Here is a 23,306-nt window from a genome sequence, read left to right as displayed (position 1 = left end):
GATTGGCCTGAGCTATTCTTCTGACCAAAACGAAGCCCCATCAAACAAGGCACTTGATAACGTAGAAATGACAATGAAACCAAACGAGTGGCCATTTGAAGCTAGCCACCGAAAACATTGTTCAATACCGGAGCGAAGCCATCGTGGATGAACATTGTTGAGTATTAAGATGACGTTTTTTTACTCTTGGGTTTAGATATGCTGTTCTCAGTGAACACTGTGGCTTTTTAGCAGTGAGGAACGAGCGCTGGCGCAGAAATAAATGCAAATTTAAATTTCTGCACATTGCATGTCTTTAAAAAAAAAGTAAATTTCTGGACATTGCATGTCTTTAAAAAAGAAATAACTAAATACGATGTGCATTCAGGTGTTTGTATGGTGCCAGACTCACTTGTTTTCTTTTGTAAAATAGACACCTCACTCAGCATGTCTGCCTTGGCTTTACGGGCTTCAGAAGACAATAACTTTAAATTTAAGTTGGTTTTGAGGAAAGGAAATGGCGCAGTAACTGTCTCACATATCTCGGTATACCCTCGAACCGCGCCGTAAGGGGAGGAATAAAGGAAGGAAAAAAAAAAAAAGAAAGGAATAAAGAGGTCAATGAAAAGGCATTTCCGGTAATCTACGTAAGAGACACATATCTGCTACCTTAGTGCAGAAATAATTCATTATTCCCGATATCATTACGCCAGATGTAAGCAAATATGGACCAATTATAAGAAGTATCGAGATTTCGTGCTGTATTAGATCACGCCAACTTCGGAAGTAGCGATACGACTGAGTAAGGGACTACCGTTTATGATGCAATTGTTTTTAAATACAGCCCTGAAAGCAAATGGCCCGAAAAATTAGTAATCTCGGTTACAAATGTCACTGCGAAAGGTCGGAGCGAGTTCCTTAATTTGCTGGTGCCCCAGAAAGTTTCTTCTTACTATTTCGGGGACTTGCCATGTCACATAAGATGGGACTGTCACGATGTTGTATAGAAGGTCGTGAAGGCTATTTTTAGAGAGAAACTTGAGCAAGCTCCGACACTTAGTGCGCAAAATTAGTTTGAGATTTCGGACTTTATTTTGAGTGAATGATAGACGGCAGCTTTTGGAGGCACAAAGAGATAAAACATGCGCTCATTGTTCCAGAGATATCAACATCAGGACTACGTACGCATCAAGAAACTTTGATCTAAGGGTCGTACAACTCTTTTTATACTAACAATTGCGCGAGCGACTGCAGACTGCCATAACATTGAGTACCTACTCTACTTCTCATTCATAATTGGCGTTCAAGCGATAGTTGAGTGACCTCTGCTGAATACTTCTTGCACGTCATGAATGCACCGGGCATCAGTGTTCTTCCTGCTGACCCGCACTTTTTTCTTTTCTTTTCCAATCTAGTTTTTATCTTTTCTAGATGGCGTTCTATTTAAAATTAGATTTTGCACTTTTCTTATTTTTTTGCCCATATTCATGTGCTTGGACTGAGTTCAACCTGTAATATGTTAGCTTGGTCCGACATTCCGATCAAAAGGACTTCAAAATTGGGAACTGAGGCAGTTTAAACGGGACGAGGGACACCTTGTTATTGTGGTACAAGCTTATCACTAGGCGTGAAGCACTGGTGCCGTAAAATAAGTCCATTAGGTTAGATGACCGATTTTAGAGCGTCGTTCGGATTAAGCTCCCTGAGAGAGCGCGGATACAAACCCGAACTATCTCAATTATTTTCGAACTTTTCACGCGGATCTGTCATTTTGCAAAGGTTGTAGATCAGAGGACTGTTTTCAGCTACAGAACAGAACACCAGCTGTCGTCACGAGAACTGTAATGATGTTGTAGTCGGCGTTATAACATTACCTCCAATTTCACCTGGTATAAGTGCGCGCTGACGAACCTCACATGGTCTAAATCAACCCCGTCACAGCAGCGTTCCTCGCAACTCATGTGCAGCCTTGGGGATATTGTACCGCACCGCAGCACACCACACCACACTAGAGAACATTTGACCGCAGACGATATATTAGTCACGTAACATATACCATTGCATACCATACTACTCTCACCACTGAGGTCTGAAGAACTAACGCTGTTCGCGAAAAGGCACTGCTTGAAGGCGACATTTTTCTCCAAGTGCGCATCGTTTCCAGCCAACGCAGGTTTGCCCACATTGGATCGTTACGGTGCCGGACGACTGTTTCCTCAGAGCGAATTCTATTTTTAATCTGCTTCTATTCACGCCTGTCATTGCCTTTCGTCCTCGTTTGCGTCCCTTTATGGTGATCACTACGCCACTAAACATCTACACGATCACAAAGGTCGTTTTCGGTCATTGCTTACACAGTCGGGTTTCCCCGAAACCAACCCAAAAGCGGCGACGCTCTCTGCCCCAACAAGGTTATCCGTGTAAGTGCAGAGCAGTGTAGCGGTCTCATTAATTATCATGCGCTGCGCACGGCCGAGTTTACGAGGTGTTGTAAGAAGATAGACAGAAAGGGAAACTGTAGGTTTCGGTGGCCGGTTTGTTCATGGTTTATCGCAAGCGTTTGGCGGCAGGCTCTGCACACAAACTGTCACCACAGTTCTGGAACATCCAACACCGAATTCACACAGCTCGATAACCTGCTCTTTCAACTACTCAGTCCTCATTTCCGCTGCTTAGTACAGCGCCATGCAGAGCAATACTGAACCGGCCAGAAAAGAGTACACCGATGGAAGAACGCAAAGGTTCGGTGTCATGTGATTCTTTTACGTTTTTAGTTTGTTTTTCTTCAGAGCCGTGCGGTAAGCAAGCGAAGCTTACTAGGGCATATAGATTCCTTCAAAGAGGTAACCCCTTAGCGAATTTGAAGGCATTTTACTCAGTTACCTTAAGTATGATTATCGAAGAAAATAAAAGGTAGTAGCGATTTGCAGATATAATAGGGCTTCTCTTCATTGTTTCTGGAAGCAGTGGTTAAATATGTCCTCTCATTTATTGCACTTTCTGCGCTTCAGCACCTGAACTAAATGCTGTAAAAAAAAATATGCCTGATCATTCCCCCCTCCAATTTTCTCCGAGAAAAGATGCGAAATCGCAACAGAGTTAGGCCGCCTTCACTGAAGAAAAAGGACCCAACGTGAGGCGTAGTTGCTGTGAATTTACTCTTAAAATAAAATCAAACCAAACCTTATAAAAATGGTCTGTAGACAGTCTATAGACTTCTTAAAGACTCTATTGCCTTCCTACAGATATATATTTTGGGTATTCATAGTCTACAGACTGTCAATAGATAAAAGCCTGCTAAAGGTGCATGGCCATAAATATATAGATTGTCTATAGATTATCCCTATAAACTGTTCTCTTGGATTTGTCTATAGAGAGTCTATAGACTTATAGACAGAAGTCTATGGACAGTCTATAGACTGCCTAAAAATATTTGTAAGGGTAGGAAGCGACCGCGAGGCTTCCGAGACGCATCGGCTCAGCGCCGATACATTACTGTTGGGCGCAGCCACACGCACACATAGCCGCATTCGCGAGGGGCTGTGACATCACACGACACTCGCCGTTCTTCTGGAAAGATCGAGCTATGGGAGCGAGAACTGAGCGGATGAGTTTCGTTCTTCGCACAGCTATTTGCGGAGCGACGAAGCGTGCAGACTGTGGCCGCATGATTGATGAAGAATCGATGAACAATTCATCGTGACCACCGGCAGGAGTGACAGGGACCCGGAGAAAGCGTACGGAAGGCTGTGTGGGCTTTTTATCAAGAGTTGTTTATGGAATGAAACGATATGAAGCGGTTCGTTCATTTTTATCTTTTAAACAATGCAAAGATTTTTCTCAACGTTTAACAAAAGCTGCCCCAATTTCGGGCATTCTCGGTCCACATTTTGGTTCGAAGGAATTCGTTTCCGCACCTGCGAAGACAACCAGCCAAGAATTATGGAACTTCTTTCAACTGTGCTGTTTTTGGACGGACAGAAACAGAAAGCGATACGAGTAAAAGAGAAGCAAAAAGTATAAATCATGTAAATGCGTTTTGAGGACTTTTTTTTTCATAAACTATAAACTCTGCCCCATACCTGCGCTGCGTATGTCACTGTCAAAACATAGTGGTCAGTGCAATCAACTTCAACGTCAGGGTGCCTTTAGCCCTCGCTATTTTGCGCAGACGCTTCTTTCTTGTTCACGACCGAAGAAAGCTTGCTGGAGTTGGCTCGAAAAAGACTGCACAACACTGAGATGTAACTCTAAGCCGAGTAAATCCAGTCCAGGACAAATAAAGCCAAATACCAGAACGTTTTTTTTTTTTTTTTCGCGCCAACGATCCTTTTCTTTCTGCGTTTGGCGGTCACTATCTTTTTAAGCTATTATCACACTTCGCAGAATTAGAATTAAGTGCGAGGACCGGAAAGAAACTCCTACCAGCTCTGACGAAGCGTTTTGTCACTCAATTTTGCTGCGGTTTTTTTCTTTTTTCTGGATTTCCTCTCCGCCCCACAGAACGGAAACTCCAATAATAATAACGCCTCATCGTCGTGTGAGCCCGCGCTGCGTATCGGTGCACGCCGTCTCATCTTCACTGAGTGCCACCTCTGAAGAAGCGGTCGAAGCCTCTGAGAAACAAAAACAACCGATTCTCGTCCTGAAGTGCTCTCATAAACAGCAGCACAGTTACTTTTAAGTGCTGAATGAACGCGATGGAACTTTCGGCTGGGTTCCTTAATACGTACACTACAGCGTGGCCACAATAAAACTGCAGATGAAATTGTGCCATTTAGTAAGCACCCTTGGGGGATTGGATGAATACGTAACCAGTGTTACCAATCGCGTAGGCTCACGAAAGCTTAAAAAAAAAATAGGGGGGCACTTTGTTGACCTAAAGTGCAGTGAGCCGAAAGCCTTAGCGTTTGGGAGGTATCCGTCTTATTCGACGCCTTTCTGCAAACACTCTCCAGCGTCCTAAACAGGAAGAACTACACATGCGTTGGCAGGAAGTAGCGTAGCCATTAGCAGGCTCGGCTGCGGAACGGAAGGATGGTGGTTCGAATCCCATCGTGCACAAAGATTTTGTTTCCGGTCTGACTAGAAAAAGCATGACACCTCAGGTGACAACCTTCTGCTGGCAACCTTCTGTCGACAACAATGAGGCATTAAAGGCTTTCGCCTTAAAAATGGAAAGTACGGGGAGGATTAGACTCGCGCATGCGAATGAAGCAGTTTGATGAAACTAACAGGAAGCCTTGGACTGAACCTGATGACTTTGGTTGCATGACTATCCTGGTTACGCCGGAAATAACTACTTTATTAAACACAAACACAAAGCGCTACTCGGTGTCATAAAACGCTTCTATTTGTTCAATGACCACTATACTATAGTTTAGGAGTAAAAAAAAATACCATGGAGGACACCTGTGCTCTTATGCATGTTTTCATTGCATGGAAATTGCATTGGATCACATTGCTCTCTCCATTTCATAGGAGAAACACTTGTAGAGATAATCATTCAACATCAATCAGCAATTATGCTAGCTGGGACGGTCATAGTGTCTTGGAGCATGGAGTTATAAACGAATACAAAGTGCCTAGCTCACAATGATCACCGAATGAAGAACGTTGGCCAACACTTGCCCTTTAAGCAGACTCTAGAGAGCCGTAATCTGACAGGTGCCTGTAAGACCAAATGCAACACTCAATAAATATGTACAGAAAATGGGAAACTGTGCAACAAAAAATGGTACGGAGTTCTTTAGATACCTTTTATTCTTGGGGGGGGGGGGGGGGGGGGGGGGAGGAGAGGGGGGTTAGGAATCATGATTACATTTTTCTCTCTTGTATGCGCCCGTCAACACAACTCCAATGACTTACTGAATGTTTAATGACTTTCGTGAAATAACACACGTGATGTGTGACAGAAAACAGTGAACGAAACTAAAAATACAGAACTACTGCAGCATTCGATTATGTGAAGGTGGGCAGCATTACCTCTAGCTCACAAGCAGCACTAGCAGGCTACACAGATCGTCCAGTTGCTGTTAGTTAAAGCTTAGATTTCTTCCATGCTTCAGTAAGTTTGCGGCACCATCACCGTATAGGCTGTCTGCTTTCCGAATTTTTTTGAAGGCCTGCATGCCAAGCAGAAATCAGCCCAAAATTTGTTTTCGATTACTTGCAAACATTACTCGTTCCTAGCCGTAAGTGAAACGCAGACGCTGGACAAAGACACGAGGGCTGTCCTTGCGATATGCAACAAAAAGCACGGAATTCTGCACTCCCCACTCGGTTTGCAAACAATGCATATATTAAAAAAAGGTCCATCCATAACATTCTCCTTTCCGAAGGTGCTTCATTTCTTTAAGTTGCGAAATTTATTATGAAATCAGGACGACAAACCATGTCCCACAAATAGAGATTAACGTTCGTGAGAAAATCGCTTTTTCCACGAAACCTTTTCTAAATTAGATGCAAGTGTTGAAATTCTTTAAATGGCTTTTTTCCGGAACAAGAAACGGCACTTCGAAATCTCAAGAGAACAGTTTCTGCTCTGTTCGTACTGAAGCTGAAGCCATTACGACATAGGGAATGGCGAGATCGAAACGTCATCTGCGCGTACTTTATTTCAGCGATCTTTCGCAGTTGGTTGAATACGCGCGCGCTGCGACTTCGCGTTCAGCTCAGCTTTCCGCTGATTGAAAGCCGGCCGTCTACTCAGGGTGTTTTTAGCGAGAAAAATCAATTTTGGATAGTGCAGCGTTCAAGCACCATGAACATTTAGCAGAAATTCTTACTAAATGCGAAAAAGTTGAGCGTGCCGTGCGCATGCTTCCAAAAGAAACATTAAGCAAAATGAGATCCGGGTGTTTATCTTAATCATTGAGCAAGAAAAAAGCTTAAGAGATGTGAATGCGATGTGTTAGGCTATGCAACTCCGGGTTTCTTTATTTCTAATTCAACGTTTGCTCGTGTAGTCCCTCAAGCAGTACAGAGAATTCGGGAGCCTATGTTTCACCCCTGCAGTGCGAGCAGTGATGCGAATATTCAAGAACAATCCTTATTTTTATTACTTTTCAAGAAATAAAAATTTTTTACTTTGAAAAATATATAAAATAAAGTTTATATTGCTAAGAGAGCCTTCAAGATAGCTGATCCACAAGATAGGACAAACAAGATTGATAAAGATGCGGCTAGAATTCTCGGGTATTTTACAAAAACATGCACTGAAATGACGACGACGACAATGGTCACAACAAATACTAGAGAGCAGAGGCGCGTCGTTTCGTTCCACTCTTCTGTCATCGTCATTTCAGTGCAACTCTTTATACATTCGTGAATCAATTTGCGAACCAAACGACGAACGGGACCTTATCCACTCTAATTAGAAGTAGTTGTTTGCAGTGTTATTTTTAGGGTCTCTATTGCAAATGTTAGGTAATGTAATAATTCCCTTTCTGTCTCAATAGAAGAGCTAGCAACCCTCACGTTCCGGCCGGGCCACCCGCGAAAACATCCGGCCCGATTAAACCCAATAGGAAATAATTAGGTTAGAGTACAGACGAGTGCGTTAAGTGCTACATTATTGAAAAATGAATATTTTGAAGATGTAAGTCATACGGGCCATGCATTGTCTCGCTTTTGGAAACGCCGACACAATAACAGAAAACAGAACAGAACACGGATTGTGTTAAAGTTTTCAAAAGCGCTGCATTGCAAGACCATGATAACAACCCACTAGCCAAATCTGATACGATACTATAGCCATTAAGAAACAGTTTGCAAGCATACTAATAAATAAACATTCATAACACACCATTAAGAAGAAACGTACCTAAAGCGTTTGCACCATGCATGAGAACCAAGAAAATCAGGCATTTGGGAAAAACACCCTAACAATTTACAACAGCTATTCAGGAAGTTTGGAGTTAATAAGCGCGAACTTATACCAGATTTGCGTGCTTTTCCTTCCAGACTTCAGTGCGCTGCGGTTTTCTAAGCAGTGACGAAGAACTTCTTGGATGCGAAGAATGCGGAGGCTTTGCAACATTTTTTCTGCCTTCGTTCTTCAAGTTTAAACGTACATATCTTCTTTTGCAAACATTTCCACTAACACTAACAGAGTTCTCTTTGACGGTTGGACTTCGAAGCACGCAGTGGCATTTTCGCAACGGCTGCAGAGAAAAAGCGCCGTGGAATCTTTTTCAGCTTACACAGCATTACCGGGAATGGCGTACCCGACTAATTGGATAGCGAATGCGCATGGGCCAAAAAATGCAAGGGATGCAAGTTATACTCGGTTCAAAAGCTTAAGGGGCTTAAGAGAACTTCTAAGATACACATGAGTTCGTTATTTTGAAAGAGGTTCGTTAATCTGGCACTTAGAAGGAGGGAGGTCGTAGCGCTCTTGGGGGCATTTTACAGTTAGGAGAGAGAATCAGGGAATGAAATAGAAGAACGTGTGCTGAAAAATTCCGTGAATCTACAAGGGAAACCTATGACAATTTGAGAAGTAAGCAAAGGACCGGAGGATGACAACGAAGATGACATTATCTGGCGGAGAAAGAAATATGCGGTAGGAACTTCCAACGCATACCGAAGCAGCTTTCAAAGTCTGCATTGAAGGCCAAATAAATTATGAGAAAACGGGAGGGATCAAGTACAACATCGGGCGCAGAAACCGATCGAAGTGTCGTCCATTTCCCCCAAAGCTTGCTCGATCGGAGCTGAAAAGTAGTGATGACCCGTACGTGCCTTAGGTCCACATGCTGGGGCTTCGGATGGCCGCCCAGAGAAAGCAGTCATGGTGCATTACGTCGTAATATAAATGACAGTATATAGACTAAAAGGTCACAAGTCGTGCATAAAAACAAAATTTTTGGGAGGGCATTTGCGTTATCGTGCATTACCGAACCCATAATCGAAGCACTTGTAGGCTCGGAATAAAAAAAGATAGCAATTGTATAGACGGGCGTCACTTGGCAGACGTGTTCTATGTGACCAGCCATGCATAGATTTGGGCAGTCTGAAGATGAACTAAAGGCAATACAAAGTTCTGAATCGAAGAAGAATGAGGCTGCAGGAATATTCTAATATTTTTTTTTTATATTAGGCGCCTGCAGAGTGTGAGGAGAAAATCGCATCAAAGTTGAGATGATCTGATTCTTGAGAAAAGAAAGCTTTGTTCGAAGATAAGGTACGTAATGAAGGCTTTGCACTAAAACCTAATCCCTCATAGGCAGAATTTCTGGACAAGGGCAATTTTCACCGAAAAGTTGTTTATGAACGCACTTTCTTCATATATCAGAAGATTCCACTATAACAAACTATATATCCATAGATCTCCGCTCGGAAGGTTTGTATTTTTTTAATAACGTTTTTAATATGGTTAAAAACGTTCCCATTGGTTTTATATGGCAGTCGTAACTAGTCGATGCGAGTGATAGACAACTTTATAAAAGATTTTTTCTTTATTGCAGATTTGAAGAATGGACTATTACCTTCAATATTTCGCAATAGTTCCCTGGAATGTGCTAAATATGTCTCACAATTAAACTTGATGTTCAAAAATCGAAGACGATGGCTTTATCTTCAAAACACGTACTTTCAGAGTGGGTCAATTAAAACTGCTTGGTACTTTATTCTCAGAGCTGTTTAAATTACTACGAGTTGTCACATGTCATCTGCTGCAGTACCACGTAATCTGTCAAGTGACTTTTCTCGATTCTAGCTAAGTATTGATTCAGTATTCAAAGAGTATTCATTATATACTATTGGTATCGCAATAGTACCATTTGTAATGAATACTCTCGAGTGTTTGCGGTAAATGTTTTTCACCCCTGTACGGACGCCGCATTCGGTGCCAAAGAGAAAAAAAAGCCATTCTCGAAAACACTGCACCGATTAACCCCAGAACAAGCTCCGCTCAGAAATGGGCCGCCTTGCAAGCCTGTGGCTCCTGTTCGCTCTTAGCACAAAGGAAACGCATCGCCAATATCTTCAGTTTCGTAGTCATTGTCATTTCCAGCTCAGTGACTTCTTCTGCATGGCAAAGGACTGAAATATCCATCTCCAGTTATGCCTGCGCTGAAGAAAAGTGCGTCTCGGTGCGTACGCGGTTTAAATCGAATAGTATGATTTAGCGGCCATTCTTTAGATTTGGAACATGAAGTGACATGTGGGAGAGCCACAATGCGTCTTCAGTGACCTGGCTGGCGCCGGACAGGGCTAAGTGAACACCGACCGGAGCGCCATTTGTGCTGCTCTGTGCGCACTCTGGCTGGCAATGTTTCCACACATAGGTGATGGCCGTTAACGGTGAGTTATGCTTGACAGTTACTGCAGGAATAATGAGTGCAGGAGAGTCAACACTTTCAAACTCTGAACAACAATATATTTTTTTCCAAGGTAAAAGTTGCTTGACCCGCCCCACTTGTGAAGCGAATGAGAGCATTTGCTGCAAAACTGCATAACACCATGCAACTAGACATAACTTCACCAGCGAAAGAACGAGACACGAGTCTTGAAGGCGGAGTGCTGGAGGCAAGTGCGTTTTTTAGGTGATCGGCTACGCGTGTTGTGCCTTGATAAGCAGATGAGCTCGTTGGATTCACGACGTCTACAGGAACACCATCGTTTGGTGGGTCAGCTCACCGAGTGGTACTGGAATGTTCTGAGACGGCAGCTACCAAGAAAGGAGAGGATAACAGCGAGAGCCTCCTCGCGGAATGACACCGTTTCGTACATGGACGGAGTAAGAGTTCCGCAGGACGTGGATGCGTTTCTGCAGAACGGCCCTAAATTTGGCTTGGCTTACCTCCCCGAGTTTCTAGTCCAGCGTTGTCCTGTGTTCTTCTTCTCCTCGTGTCTCGTTCTTTCGCTGGTGAAGTTATGTCTGATGTACACCAACTAGCCCACATGGGTACCTTGTTACCATGCAACTAGTTTCTGTATCAACAGTCAAGCCATGTGAATAACAAAACAATAAAAAAATGCCAGCAACTTGAATTCTGATGTAGAGTTAGTGCCTTCGCGTCACTGTTGTTCAATAAACGCGACTGGAGTTTAACACTCTTTTCTTGAGAATATCCTAATACATTCAGGATTAGCAGCAGCAAGAGCTGTTCAGGTGTCCTTCAGAGCGGCAATTTTACGGCCTACGTTCCTTGGCAAAAGCCTGACGCATTTGAAGACAAAACCAAAGCGCCTGTTTGTGGTCGCAACGCTAAACAGATAACCACGAAAATTCACAGGACGGCTACGAGTCCAGATTACAAGAATTTGAGAAAAAGGGGGTTTAGTTTTTTTGGAGGTGTCGAGTGTTCGAGGGAAGACGTGGCAGCTCTTCTTCCTATTATGCGATGGCATAAGGAGCCAGTTCGTTAAGATGTTTTCTCAGAGTTCTGTCGCTGTCACACACTGTAAGGCGGCAGTTTCTAGGGCGAAGATTGTGGGCCCCCAAACTGTTGCAATACTGTGTGAGATCTGGCACAACACTACTAGTCGCAACTTCCGCCATCCATCGGTCTTGAGTAGAACCGCAAACCAAAGCACGCAGGCGCATCTGGCAAAGATTGTGGGCCCCAAACTGCCGTACAACTGCGGGATTAGTCACGTTCAAATCTGCGTGACGGCTAGCAAAACACGGCTAGTCACAACCTAAGCTAGCCGTCATTCTGTATGGTCTGTTCAGGTCACGCTGATCGAGACACGCGAATCTTTGTTTGCGTCGGCGCCGGTGGGAGCAACATGCCCAAGTGGATCGATAACTTCCTGTCTAAGCGTCCGCGGTATAGCCTGTGTTCACCTCACACCGCCGATTGGCCGGAACTAGCGCCGCGGAGGCGGAAGCGGAGGAAATTGCCATTGACCTTCTCTTCCCGCCTCTTTACCTCATTTGAGCACCGGCTTTTCTTGGCATTCTGTACACGTCACTGGCGGTCCTTGTCGTTTCTTGATTTATTTTTTCTCGAGAAATTTTCAGCGTCTTCCGCACTAAGTTAGCCACGTTTCCTGCAACGTATTTTTCTTTTTTTACCTAATTTTTTAGCCCTAATTTTGTTAGCTCTGCTCGGCTTCTGCTTCCGTGTCACTTCCAGCTCTGGTTCGTAAAGAGTACCTACATTATACTGTACTTTTCCTTCCGGCGGCGATATTGTGTTTTCTTTGTAATTCGGCTACAATGGTTCATTTGCTCTTCTGCGCTTCCTGGCCGCAAAAAAAGATGCGTCTTCAGCGGCCTCATTTTATCCTTTCGACAACATCTTTTACACAGGCATCGACGGGAACGCACCTGCGTTATTTCGCAACGCATCTTTCACAGCAGAACGCTTCACTATCCGTCGAAGGAAGAAGTAGACATGCTGCAGGCATCCCTCGAAGATCGGCTTTTGACAGCTGGTTAGAACGCTTACAATTTTGCCAATAAGAAAAGATGCTATTAGAAAGAAAGCGACAGCCAACTCAGCAGCCTTAATGTCAAGTCTGTGCAACCTAACTACATTGGTGTAAGTAGGCGAGACGTAGATGCATTCTTCTCATTCAAATCAGGGCTTATCCGCCTTTTCGACAGATTTTTCTGTCAATACTGTATTCGCGCTCCAAAACCATTTCCGGTTTGAAGCTGGCTACAAGTTGGCATGGCAGTGTCCTTCAGGTGAGGCGGTTGCTGTAAAAAATACAGGGCGTCTTTGGAGTGCCCTTTTTCTTCGCCGGCTTGCCTTGGCCATGTTTCCGTGGCTGGATTAAGAACGCGTGGTGCATTCACCTCGCAGCCGAGCACACAACCACGCCTCATGCAAGTGGCGTGTGTTTCCGTAAGATATGCACGGCTACTAATAATAACATCTTATCTTTTTTGCCCCCTTAAGCCTACAGCTTCATTCGATTACGCTGGAGGACTTATGAATAGCTGATCAAACTCGTAATACTTGACCATCTTAACAAAAAGATGCTGTAGAAATTTGGAATCAACTACCAAGTGACGTTGTGGACCAAACAGATGTAGACAAATTTGTGATAGGTGTGAACGCGTTCCTGGAAGATTGCTGTGCAAATCTGTAATTCTGTGCATTTGAGTGTTTCTTTTTTAGCGAAGAGAATTGCACTTGTGTCTGTATATGTTTCCCTCCCTGTAATGACCCTCATGCAGAGGGTTAACAGTATGAATAAATAAAAAAATGTATATATAAAAGTTTAACTTGCAGCCCATGACCGCCGCTTGCAGGGTGAAGGTGGCCTGTGAGGCTACAGCCGCGCCCTCTGCACAAAAGGAAACGATGTTCACGCTCTCCTTGAAAGCCGGAACCGATTCCCCACGACTTGATGCCTCTTTTCGACTGCAGATATTTCAGCAGTGGAAGAACAGGCCCATTTGCAGTCCTGCTACCGGGTATGAGCTTGGCTTCCTGGCTATTCGAAATAATTGCTCGAAGTTTGAAGCAGGTAACGAGACCGGAAAAAGAGGGCCCACTTATGCTGTCACGTATGCACCAGAACCGATTAAAAACATCGTGTAAGATTCCGAAAGTTCTTCAGGCGTTTTGTGGAAAGGCTTTCGTCATTATCTGACGGGTTTGGTCATAAACACGAAAAGGGTCTATAGCGACGATCGTCGTCGTCTTGCGGAGAAGTCTGAACGTCTTCACCATCTTGATCCCAAATGAGGTATGGTCTAGTCTAATGTCCAAGGGAATGTCCTAAGTCCAAAGTCCAAAGTAGGAGGAAGGGTAGCTGGACAGGAGACTGGCAGGCTGCCTGAGGAGAGAGAGGCTGATTTAGAGAATACCAAAGTATGAAAGCCTCTGACACAACAGATAAGACAGAGCTGGCAGAACTGTGAAAGGTAATAAGCGAAGATAAACGACGTGACAAAATATAATATGCAGAGGATCGAGCAGGCTCTAAAGAAGGCAGTTAGCCTAAAAGCCGTCAGGGCAAAATTAATCATGGCAAAAATTAGATCTACAACCTAAGAGAAAGTAGGGCAGTGCAGTGGCCAAAGTGGGCAAAATAGTTATAATAGCCGAAGAGTTCCACACCGATATCTACTCTAGCCGAAAATTTTGAGGAAAACTCAGTTGCATTACGCATTTACGATGCGTTATCGCTACCCTCCTTTGGCCAATCTTAACAGCTCACACACTCACCGGAGAAATTTCTAATATTCGCGAGAGGATACGTGTGAAATATTGTCTAGGAATAGTGTCGAGAACGAGTGCATAGAGAACGAGTGCATAGAGAGCCGAGCTTTCAGCAGCTCTTCGCTCTGCTGAACCCTCCTGTTGCAGAAATGCAGCTGTATAAACATGCACACAAATATTAAATACTGAAGGGCAAACATTGCCCGCATAAATGTATGTTAAAACAAAACAGATACCGGGGTTTACCCATATTTCCAGCGGAAAAGCAAGCATCATCGCTTCAGAACATGAAATCGCTCTGTCCCAGGTTCATAACTCTAGAGGTGTTTTGAAAACAACCGTGTTTTCAAGGATGCATGAAATTTCAATCCACAATCAACACCTTAGATATTTTTATCCAAAAATATACGAGAAAGCACAATTAGTTCGACTGAAAAAAATAATAGTGTAATATACTGTCAACGATGTAATCTGTGTTTTTTTTTTTTTTTGCACAAAATGAACTGCATGGTATTAACACGTGCAAAACTTTACGAATGAAAAGAAACACCGTTTCCCAGGTTTACGTTCACACCAGACAGCACCTTATAGAGGGGCTTTGCCTATATGGCACATGAAAGACGTTAATAAAATAATTTGCAATAATTTTTTATTAGTCAGTAAAATGTGCACAACTCTCGAATTTCAGCGTTCATATTCTTTGCCCTCCAATGTTTATTCTGACGTGCGATGAACACAATTGTTCGCGGCAAGGTCATGGTACCTACCGTCTGTTGCAGAAGTTTACAATCTACCGCGGCGCCCATTTCAATGGCGTCGTGGACTGTAAACTTTTGCAGGAGATGGTACGTGCCAGGCCACATGTGACGGTGCATGAAACTGCACTTAGTTCATAAACACACCACGTTTTTTTCGGGAGCTATGTACGGTATCAGCAAGAAGAATGGCTAAATCAACAGAGCTTGAAAGTTGTCCCGCGACGTTTATAGTAAGCCTACAAAAATGGCGCTTGAATAAATGCTGAGGTTTTGCAACTTTTGCTATCAGTCGAAAAGGAAAAAAAAAAAACAAAATCTAGGCCGATAAATTCTGAGGCAGTTCGGAAACAAGTCACGCTCAACTCTGGCAAGAACGCTCACTTCATTCTCTTGTGGAAGCTGCTAAAACATTTCACCCTATTGCACCAAGTATTAGACGAGCAGGAGAACAGTAAAAAGAAATTACATAGGTTCTGACCATTATACAGGGCACGTTGAACTTGACCGCGCAAAAAAAGTTACAAAATTCTACACTCCCTGGTGGCCTTTCAGAAGCCAAATAAAATTAAAGATCGCTACGCATAAGTAACTTGGTTATACCAATTTAAAGTTCAATTGGTATTCATCGTCATTAATGTCACTGGCCATAAGGAAAACAACATTTGGAACAATGGCATGAAATTGGTTTACCTTGAATGAAAAGCGTGTTGCTATGAACACATAGCCGGCAATCCAAATACCTTGCGTTTAACGAGCAGCGAATATTTCTAAGCCAACTGTAATACTGAATTCTGTGAGTTCAATGCCAAGAATACTTTCCCCTTTAGACAGCTGAAAAAACAATTTACGGGTACAGTTGACCAGAGCATACGCAGAGACTAGCTCACATGTCAAACACCGCGAAGTTCTGCTGATAAAACGGTGGTAAAACTTGCCTACCTTCATGATCTCCACCAGTAATTGGCTGCCAATCAAGGCTTCTTTTTAATATAGACTGGTTGCCTTCAACTGGAAAGATGTTATTGTGTCATACAAATTGTACTGTGAGGTGGAAATCGTTCAATACACTTACTAGAGCAAACATACTGCGTACTCGTAACTCTCTTATAGACACCTGCTTTTTCTGTTTGCGCGAAAGATTTGCCATTCATATATGTCGACGCCAGTTTGTGTTATTTCCGTGTGCGAGATTCCCAGCTTAAGGGCACAGCCAAAAGCAATGTATCGCAATCCCTGAGTTAGAGCATCGTGCGTTTGATGCTTAATGTCGGCAGCGTGTCCTAGTGTGTGTGGGTGCTCGTAGACATTAAAGCCAATGCTGCGTTGCACTTCGCTCAGCGCTGCCGTGACGTCATCAACGTCTGAAGTGCGGCAGTGAAAAGAGCGTGTGTACAACTTGAGTCAGCCCACCCTGATCCGCAGCTGGCGTGGTAGGAAAAGACAAATCGACATTCCCCTCTAGCAAGTGCTGAAAATGGGAATGACTATGGCACCGTGATGGCGGTCGTTGCTATTTACTGCTTGCTTTATTTTTTCGTCCTAAAGTTGTTCTTTTCCGATATTCTTTCGGATTGAAGCTCTATGAGGGACACGAAACGTGTCAACGCACGTCCAGCAGCTTGACGACAACACTGCGCTCGTAATTTTTCCGCTCAACGACAACCGTGTCACCAACGAAGTAAAGAAAGCAAATGCTCAGAAAATGTTGCAGTGAATTGTCAAAACCAAGCTTGGAGTGTCGCAAGGGTGATAAAACTTGTCGCCGCTTACAGTTTGCCCTAGACGTGTTTGACTGTGTTTCTGTTTTTTTATACGTTGAATATTTCCCCAAGACACGAAACGAATAAGAGAAAGAGAAGAATGAAAAGCGCGGACTTGGAGAAAGCGTATGTTTGTTACTCTGTGGTACGGGAGAGGAGTGGAGGAAATGTAAAGGAGAAGAGAAAGACAGTCGGTTTAAAGCTGAGCTACAAGACAAAAGTAAGGGCATTTGCTTATCGCAGTCATAACCTTTCACGCAGCCAAGACGCCCCCAGGAAACGGAGCAGGGCTTCACAGGCCTTCGCAGCCTACGGTCGCTACGGTCACTGTCCGAGAATCCATCTGCGTCAGCGTGCGAGGAACAGGGCGGGCCATTGCACGGCAAAGCGGCTGTTTCTCTTTTTTGAATGCAGGATATGTACAGATCAAGTGTTGTATCTCCTCGTCGCACCTACAGCCGGGGCAGACAGCGGTATCACAGGTATCACAGAAAGACGGAGTTGGTTTCTGAACGCAACCCGAAGGCAAAGCTGCTTCGCGCCGCGGAAGGGAAGATTTAAGTCAGAGCTGCAAGCCAAGGCACAGATTGTGGATGTGATTACGAGAAGTTGCATCAGGCAACAGCCGTTAACGTACGCCTGAATTGTGTTTTTTTTTTTTATCAGTGCAGCGCATACGACGTGGACGAGAAGAGACACGGACACAACGCTGATGTGTATCTTCTCGTCCACGTCGTATGCGCTGCACTGATAATGCCTAACCAACATGCACAAGCGTCTATCTTGTCAGAATTGTGTGGAACAGGCGCATATGGGATGCTGCGGAACAGGTAATTTCGAATCCCCATGTTCCTCCAGGCAGGCCATCTTCCATGTGGGACGTCACTGCTGCAACACCAGCGCTCGATTTTTCACACGACTGTATGACTTTAAACGATGCCTGCTAAGAGTTTCGGGACGCCTGGAAAGTATATCGCATTCACCACGTCGGACTCCACGGATTTTTAGCTTTTCTTTCAGCCACCTAAGGCTTCAACCCAATTTCTTCAACTTAGCGTCCCTGATAGCAGGTGCCACTAATCGTCGCATATAAGCAGAAGAATGGTCTTCAACAAGTTTGCTTTAGATGATTCATCACGTGCCGCTAATTATCATGTATAAGCAGGAAATCGTCTTTAGCGATTTTTGTTTTAGCTGATTCTTCATTGTGTCTCTGCGATTTAGCTCATTTCAGGCGCCATAACCTGCTGTCATGCGGGATCAGTTCAATTTTGTTTGTTTCCTCTTCAATCGTCACCTCAGTGCAAGTGTTTTTTGTTTATAATCAGACACCTCGGCTTGCCACTTCAACCAAACACTACGCAAAGACGCAAAGAGAAATTTCATATTCTAAATCAATTATTAGAATTTCCATTCCATCAAAGAATGAGTTCTCATGGTCAAATATAATTGCGCTTTTGAAAGACTTGGGACAAAATAGGGACGACACAAACTCTCGTGCACAAAAGCGCAATTATGTTTGACCATGTTAACTACCAACTAGCCCAATTTGAAACCCTCTTAATGAGTTCTCGCTTAGTGCTTCTGGGCAGCTTCGAAAAATCGAACTGTCAGCTTTCGTTCAGTGCTAAATATTACGCTTCCTCGGTTATTTAAGTTTTCAACCGTTTTGCTTATAAAAGGACAGACCAACACAAAGTACAATTTCCATCCTCTATCTTATCCATATCGCAGACTTTAATGTGCGGAGCTAATGATATCATGAACTTTTGTTTCAGGACTGTTTGATCTATTTATAAGGTTTGTTCTACAAAAAAAAAATGAATTTCTGAATAAGAACATTGCCGCCATGATTGGTTTTGTGGTTTTGTGGGGTTTAACGTCCCAAAGCGACTAAGGTTATGATAGACGCCGTAGTGAAGGGCTCCGGAAATTTCGACCACCTGGGGTTCTTTAACGTGCACTGACATCGCACAGTACACGGGCCTCTAGAATTTCTCCTCCAAAGAAATTCTAACCGCCGCGGCCGGGATCGAACCCGCGTCTTTTGGGTCAGCAGCCGAGCACCATAGCCACTGAGCCACCGCGGCGGCCCATTGCCGCCATGAGTAAAAGAGTTACGTCCTCCTTTAAATGCTAAAACCTTAAGAAAAACACAAACTTTCTTCCGGCTTATTGCTATCTATGAACAGGCTTCCTTTTAATTATGCGCACTCGAATGTTCAAGCGTTAGTTTGCAACAAGTGGAGAGGAAACCCTGACTGCTTGATTCTTGGGTGTACCGAAGATTTGGTGTGCTGCTTTATTTGGGGCTTTCTTTTCTGGAATAATTTGTGGTGAGTTAGAAAATAAGCGCTTCTTTTTGCCATAAAAGATTGCCCCTGAAGAACGCCGGTCTCTCATGTTTGGAATAATTTGCGCCCGTTTATATTCCTGTAATTCGCTTCGAAAAATACACTCTTACGTACAAAGCCAGCCGCAGTAAAACGTCAGTGCTTAAATATTGCGCGGGGTGCCGCACTAACAAAAAATGAGAAAAAATCGCTGCTTTAGGAAACGAAGACTTTGATAAGCAGGTTCATGCAACCTTACTTTGTTTCTCTAATGGTTTCTCTGCTTCATGCTACGATGCAATCAATGTCACACCACATCATCTCTGAGAGCCTCCATGGCCTTTTAGTGTTGAACCTTTCGTTTTATGGCATTTAATACTCGCGTCCGGCACAGGCCCATGACTTACTTTAATATTCGGCAAAGCAGAAGGCGAGGCAGAAGGTCTTCAAATAGTTTGTGCTAGTTGAAACACAGAATTTTCCGACTTCTGATTAGTTTGTGTCTCAGCAGCTCAGGTGTGCTACGATAAAAGCTGTAAATGTTCCAGCCCTGGAATTGTTCAAACGTGTGAGCAAAGAAAAATTATTAACAGAAAGTTACATTTCGCCCAGGACGACCTATCGAACGGGCGCCTACACCCAGTGCAGCCATGTCGCCAATAAGCGTCAAATATTTTGTTGCCTTTGCACTTAAAACCTTTTTCCCAGTCACCGCGCAGTTCTTAAGAAAACGCGCAAGTTGAACAACCTTGGAGTTCGTTTACCGTGAATAGGATTCTAGAACGAGAAGAGAGCAAAATCGAGTAAGCTTGTTACGCTTTTTTTTTCTTTTCACGTTTTCTCTAACGCTGTTATATTAAAGTTATGCAGATTTTTCTTGAATGTAGCAACCCTTCTTCGCAGTTCGGCAGTCACAATAGCCCTGCAGTGTTAGGTAACATGACGTCAATTCCAGTCACTTTTCTGCCCTGATAAAAGTAATTTAAGCGCGTTGCAACATGGGCGGAGCACTCTGATGCAACTACGTATCAAGGTTCACTGACACGAGCTCGTCAGAAGGAGGCGAGGTGGACGAAAGAGCAAACTGCGTACGCTGAGTTCGTTGAATTTCGACCTAAATACGACAGTTGTTTTTTTAAGCGCGCAGTCCTCGTCGAACAACATACATACATCGTGCCTAACTTTCTTGCCCAAAGGAAAGGTAATAGTGAGTGAGTGTTTGCTATGTAAAACCAGAGAGAAAAGAAGAACCAGTGAGGTTACTAAGCATAAGGTACCAGCTTGTTATCTTAATTGAGAGAGAAAAGCTGCGTTGAACAGACTTGCTTACACAATTAGGGTATGGTACGGGCGAGGAAAGCGATAGCACAGCATAAAGCCAGGATGCTTGTGATGGCTCCATTATGACGAATAAGGGGCTTGATAGCGCAGCAGAATTGGCGCCATCAACTGCTCTGTCCTGTTGCTGTAACGAGAGAATAAATTAACAGCGGCATACGGGGCTAAAGTTTGTTAGATTTTGCGGTTACTGAAGCTTAGCTTTTTGCTATGCCCCTTTTAGATTCTGCGATAATTGCTCTAGAAGGTGGGCTCTTTTGATTAACTATAGGAAACGAAATTTTATGCCAAAAAGAACATAACCACTGGTTTCTACAGGTAATCACATTAGGAGACATGAGTGAGGCTTAGAAAACTCCTGAAAGCGAGAATCGACAAGGCCTTGAACAATTGAAAGCAGAAAGGTGTGTCTAAATATTACGGCTGTAAATTAACATCAACATCCACAATTTAACGACCAAGTTATGAACGAATTCAAGCGAAAAATCATTTGTCAAGCTTGCACAATCATCTATTAAAGTTTGTACAAAAATTGGGAAATCCTTATCCCATGGAAATGCAACATTGTGGGCTCATTTTGCGTAATCATGGCCGCAGTTTTGTGAAAGACCTATATTCTCAACCAAAATCGCATTAAAAGTTGTTCCCAGAGAAAGTTGCACATCGAAAATTGAATCAATAGAAATCTGTCTCTTGCTTGGCGTTGAGAAGTTTTCGCGTCTCTCTGTTGGAGTGCACTGCGCACGTTCTTTTCGACTACTGCGAAGAGCGCACATCCATCATCATTATAACTACTGCAAACCATGCTCCCCCTAATCAAGTTATTCTGTTACCCACGCCGAACGATCGAGATCTCATTCTAAAGCGCAAATGAAGTGTTGGCTACCATCGTAGCAGGGACTCGTGTAACAGCTCACATAGAAAGGAGCGAGGAAGACGGTCCTCAAAGTCGACAGGCAGAGAAAGGAGGGGGAATAGCGGGTAGGTTAAGCAGGAGAAGCTAGCAGTTTCTACATTGCACGAGGAGGAAGTGGGGGGGGGGGGGAGGGGGGGGGGGTAGAAAGAGGAAAAACAATTCACAGCTTTGTTTATTTCACAAATTGTACTATACCTTCCCACAGGTAAGAAACTCTCTATTGCACCCGCCGCTACGCACCTCACGTCGACTTTTTAACTGTAAGTTTGCAGCGCATACATGGCTCCACAAATTCTTAATAAAGCTTTTTTACCTACCTCCATTACACTGTGGAATGACCTACCCGATTTCATAGTTATTGAGATAGAACCCAATAAATTCAGGCAGTTATTAGCAGCACATTTCAAGGGCTGAGTTATTTTGTCGTGTTTTTGAGTGTGTGCATGCGTTTTTTTCTTATCTCTTTCCAAGTTGTTCTTGAGCTGCTGCGTCTTTCTTATGTTAATGTTTTTGATAAAGTTGATAATATTCCTGTGGACCATGGGCCCTACACTTTGTATTTCTTGTTGATGTTGCCGACCATTGTATTATGTAACGACTGCTCCCCCCCCCCCCCCCTTATGTAATGCCCTAAGCCAAGGGCCCTTAACGGTAAATAAATGATGATGATGAAAGTATGAATTAAAGTGAAGAGAACATGGGAAATGCTTAGCCGATAGCTCTTACACAACACCCTACAAAACGAAGCTTGACTTGGCAGGCCTTGAGCCCCGTCTGTCGCAGTGGCCACCGGCGAGGATCTTTGTGTGTCGTTGGGCGAGGGTTGATAGGGTCGACTGAACAGCACAACGAATGTCTATAATCACTATAAGCAGGGCATGCACAGATTAACGGTTCAGTCGCCTCATCGCACCAGCAACTAACACACCTAACGCATGGCCAGCCACATGTGACACAACTAATTAGAATCACGTCGGCGTAGGTAGGATCCAAGTCGGAGCTGCAGGGCAGAGTTCACGCAATATAGACGAGCCCGAAATCTGATCCAATAGTGTGTGTGCCCACGCGCTGACAAGCACTTTACCATCGCAGGTGTGTCTAGTGTCTGCTGTGCTTAGTCACTGCGCATTTTGGGTAAAGTCTTACTTTGTACTCCTGTGTTATTATCAGCGAAGAAAACTTCAGATGGAACCTGTAAAAAATGCGGTGTTCTTTCGAAAGGGTTAAACAGCGTACTTCCTATCTATAGAAACGCTGAGATAAAAAAAAAGGTTTACACTATTCCCCCTTTTGGAAAATGCGATCCAGATGAGACAGCTAAACCCTCCAGACATTGATAAAGGATAATATGGAGCAACGCCGCGATTCACTGCACTGGACATGCAAATCACGGCAAAAAGAATACGCGTCTCTAAGAAGCTCAAGAGCTAGCCCTGGATAGGAGCACTGCCGTCGTAATACTTTTGCAATGCGGATCTACGAGATTCTCACAGATGTTATATGAAGAAGACTTCTTGCGCAATATCAGATTACGAGGTAAGAAAAATGCTGCGGAAGCGATCTATACGTGGGCGATCTTCTCTTGTTTCCTTGCTTCAGCTTGCTGTGGTGCACTTCTGTACCTAAATCCCAAGAACACATATTCATCACTCAAGATTATCGTTACTGTCCCCAAAAAACAGTACAAACAAAAAAATGGGTCATATATTTCGAAAGCACAAGGACATCCGCGGTACATACGGCTTTTATGAGCTCCAAGGAAGAAGAGCTTTGATTTTCCTTCTCAGGAAGAGACTCCGGTGAGAGCCTAAGCCTATGATACGACGGCTCAATATTGACACCACTGCTTTTTAGGCTGTGGGGAATCTTGGAAACCCGACAATGGACATTACAGAATACATAAAGCTACTGTAGGGTTCACCACAGGAACAAGCCCTCCAACATCGGCAACCAGAGCGTTGTCCCTGCCCATCGCGACAATGGTGATGGGTTGGCTGTCCAGTGTCTACAGGCAGCTCATTCCCGAAACGGCTAAACTCATTTCGCAACAAAAATCCCACATAGAAAGAACGGCCAAGCCTGAAAGAGTA

The sequence above is a fragment of the Amblyomma mixtum genome, chromosome 7 (assembly GCF_055824585.1).
Source record: "Amblyomma mixtum isolate Tamu chromosome 7, ASM5582458v1, whole genome shotgun sequence".
Taxonomy (NCBI): Eukaryota; Metazoa; Arthropoda; class Arachnida; order Ixodida; family Ixodidae; genus Amblyomma; species Amblyomma mixtum.
This window is presented reverse-complemented; position numbering follows the sequence as displayed.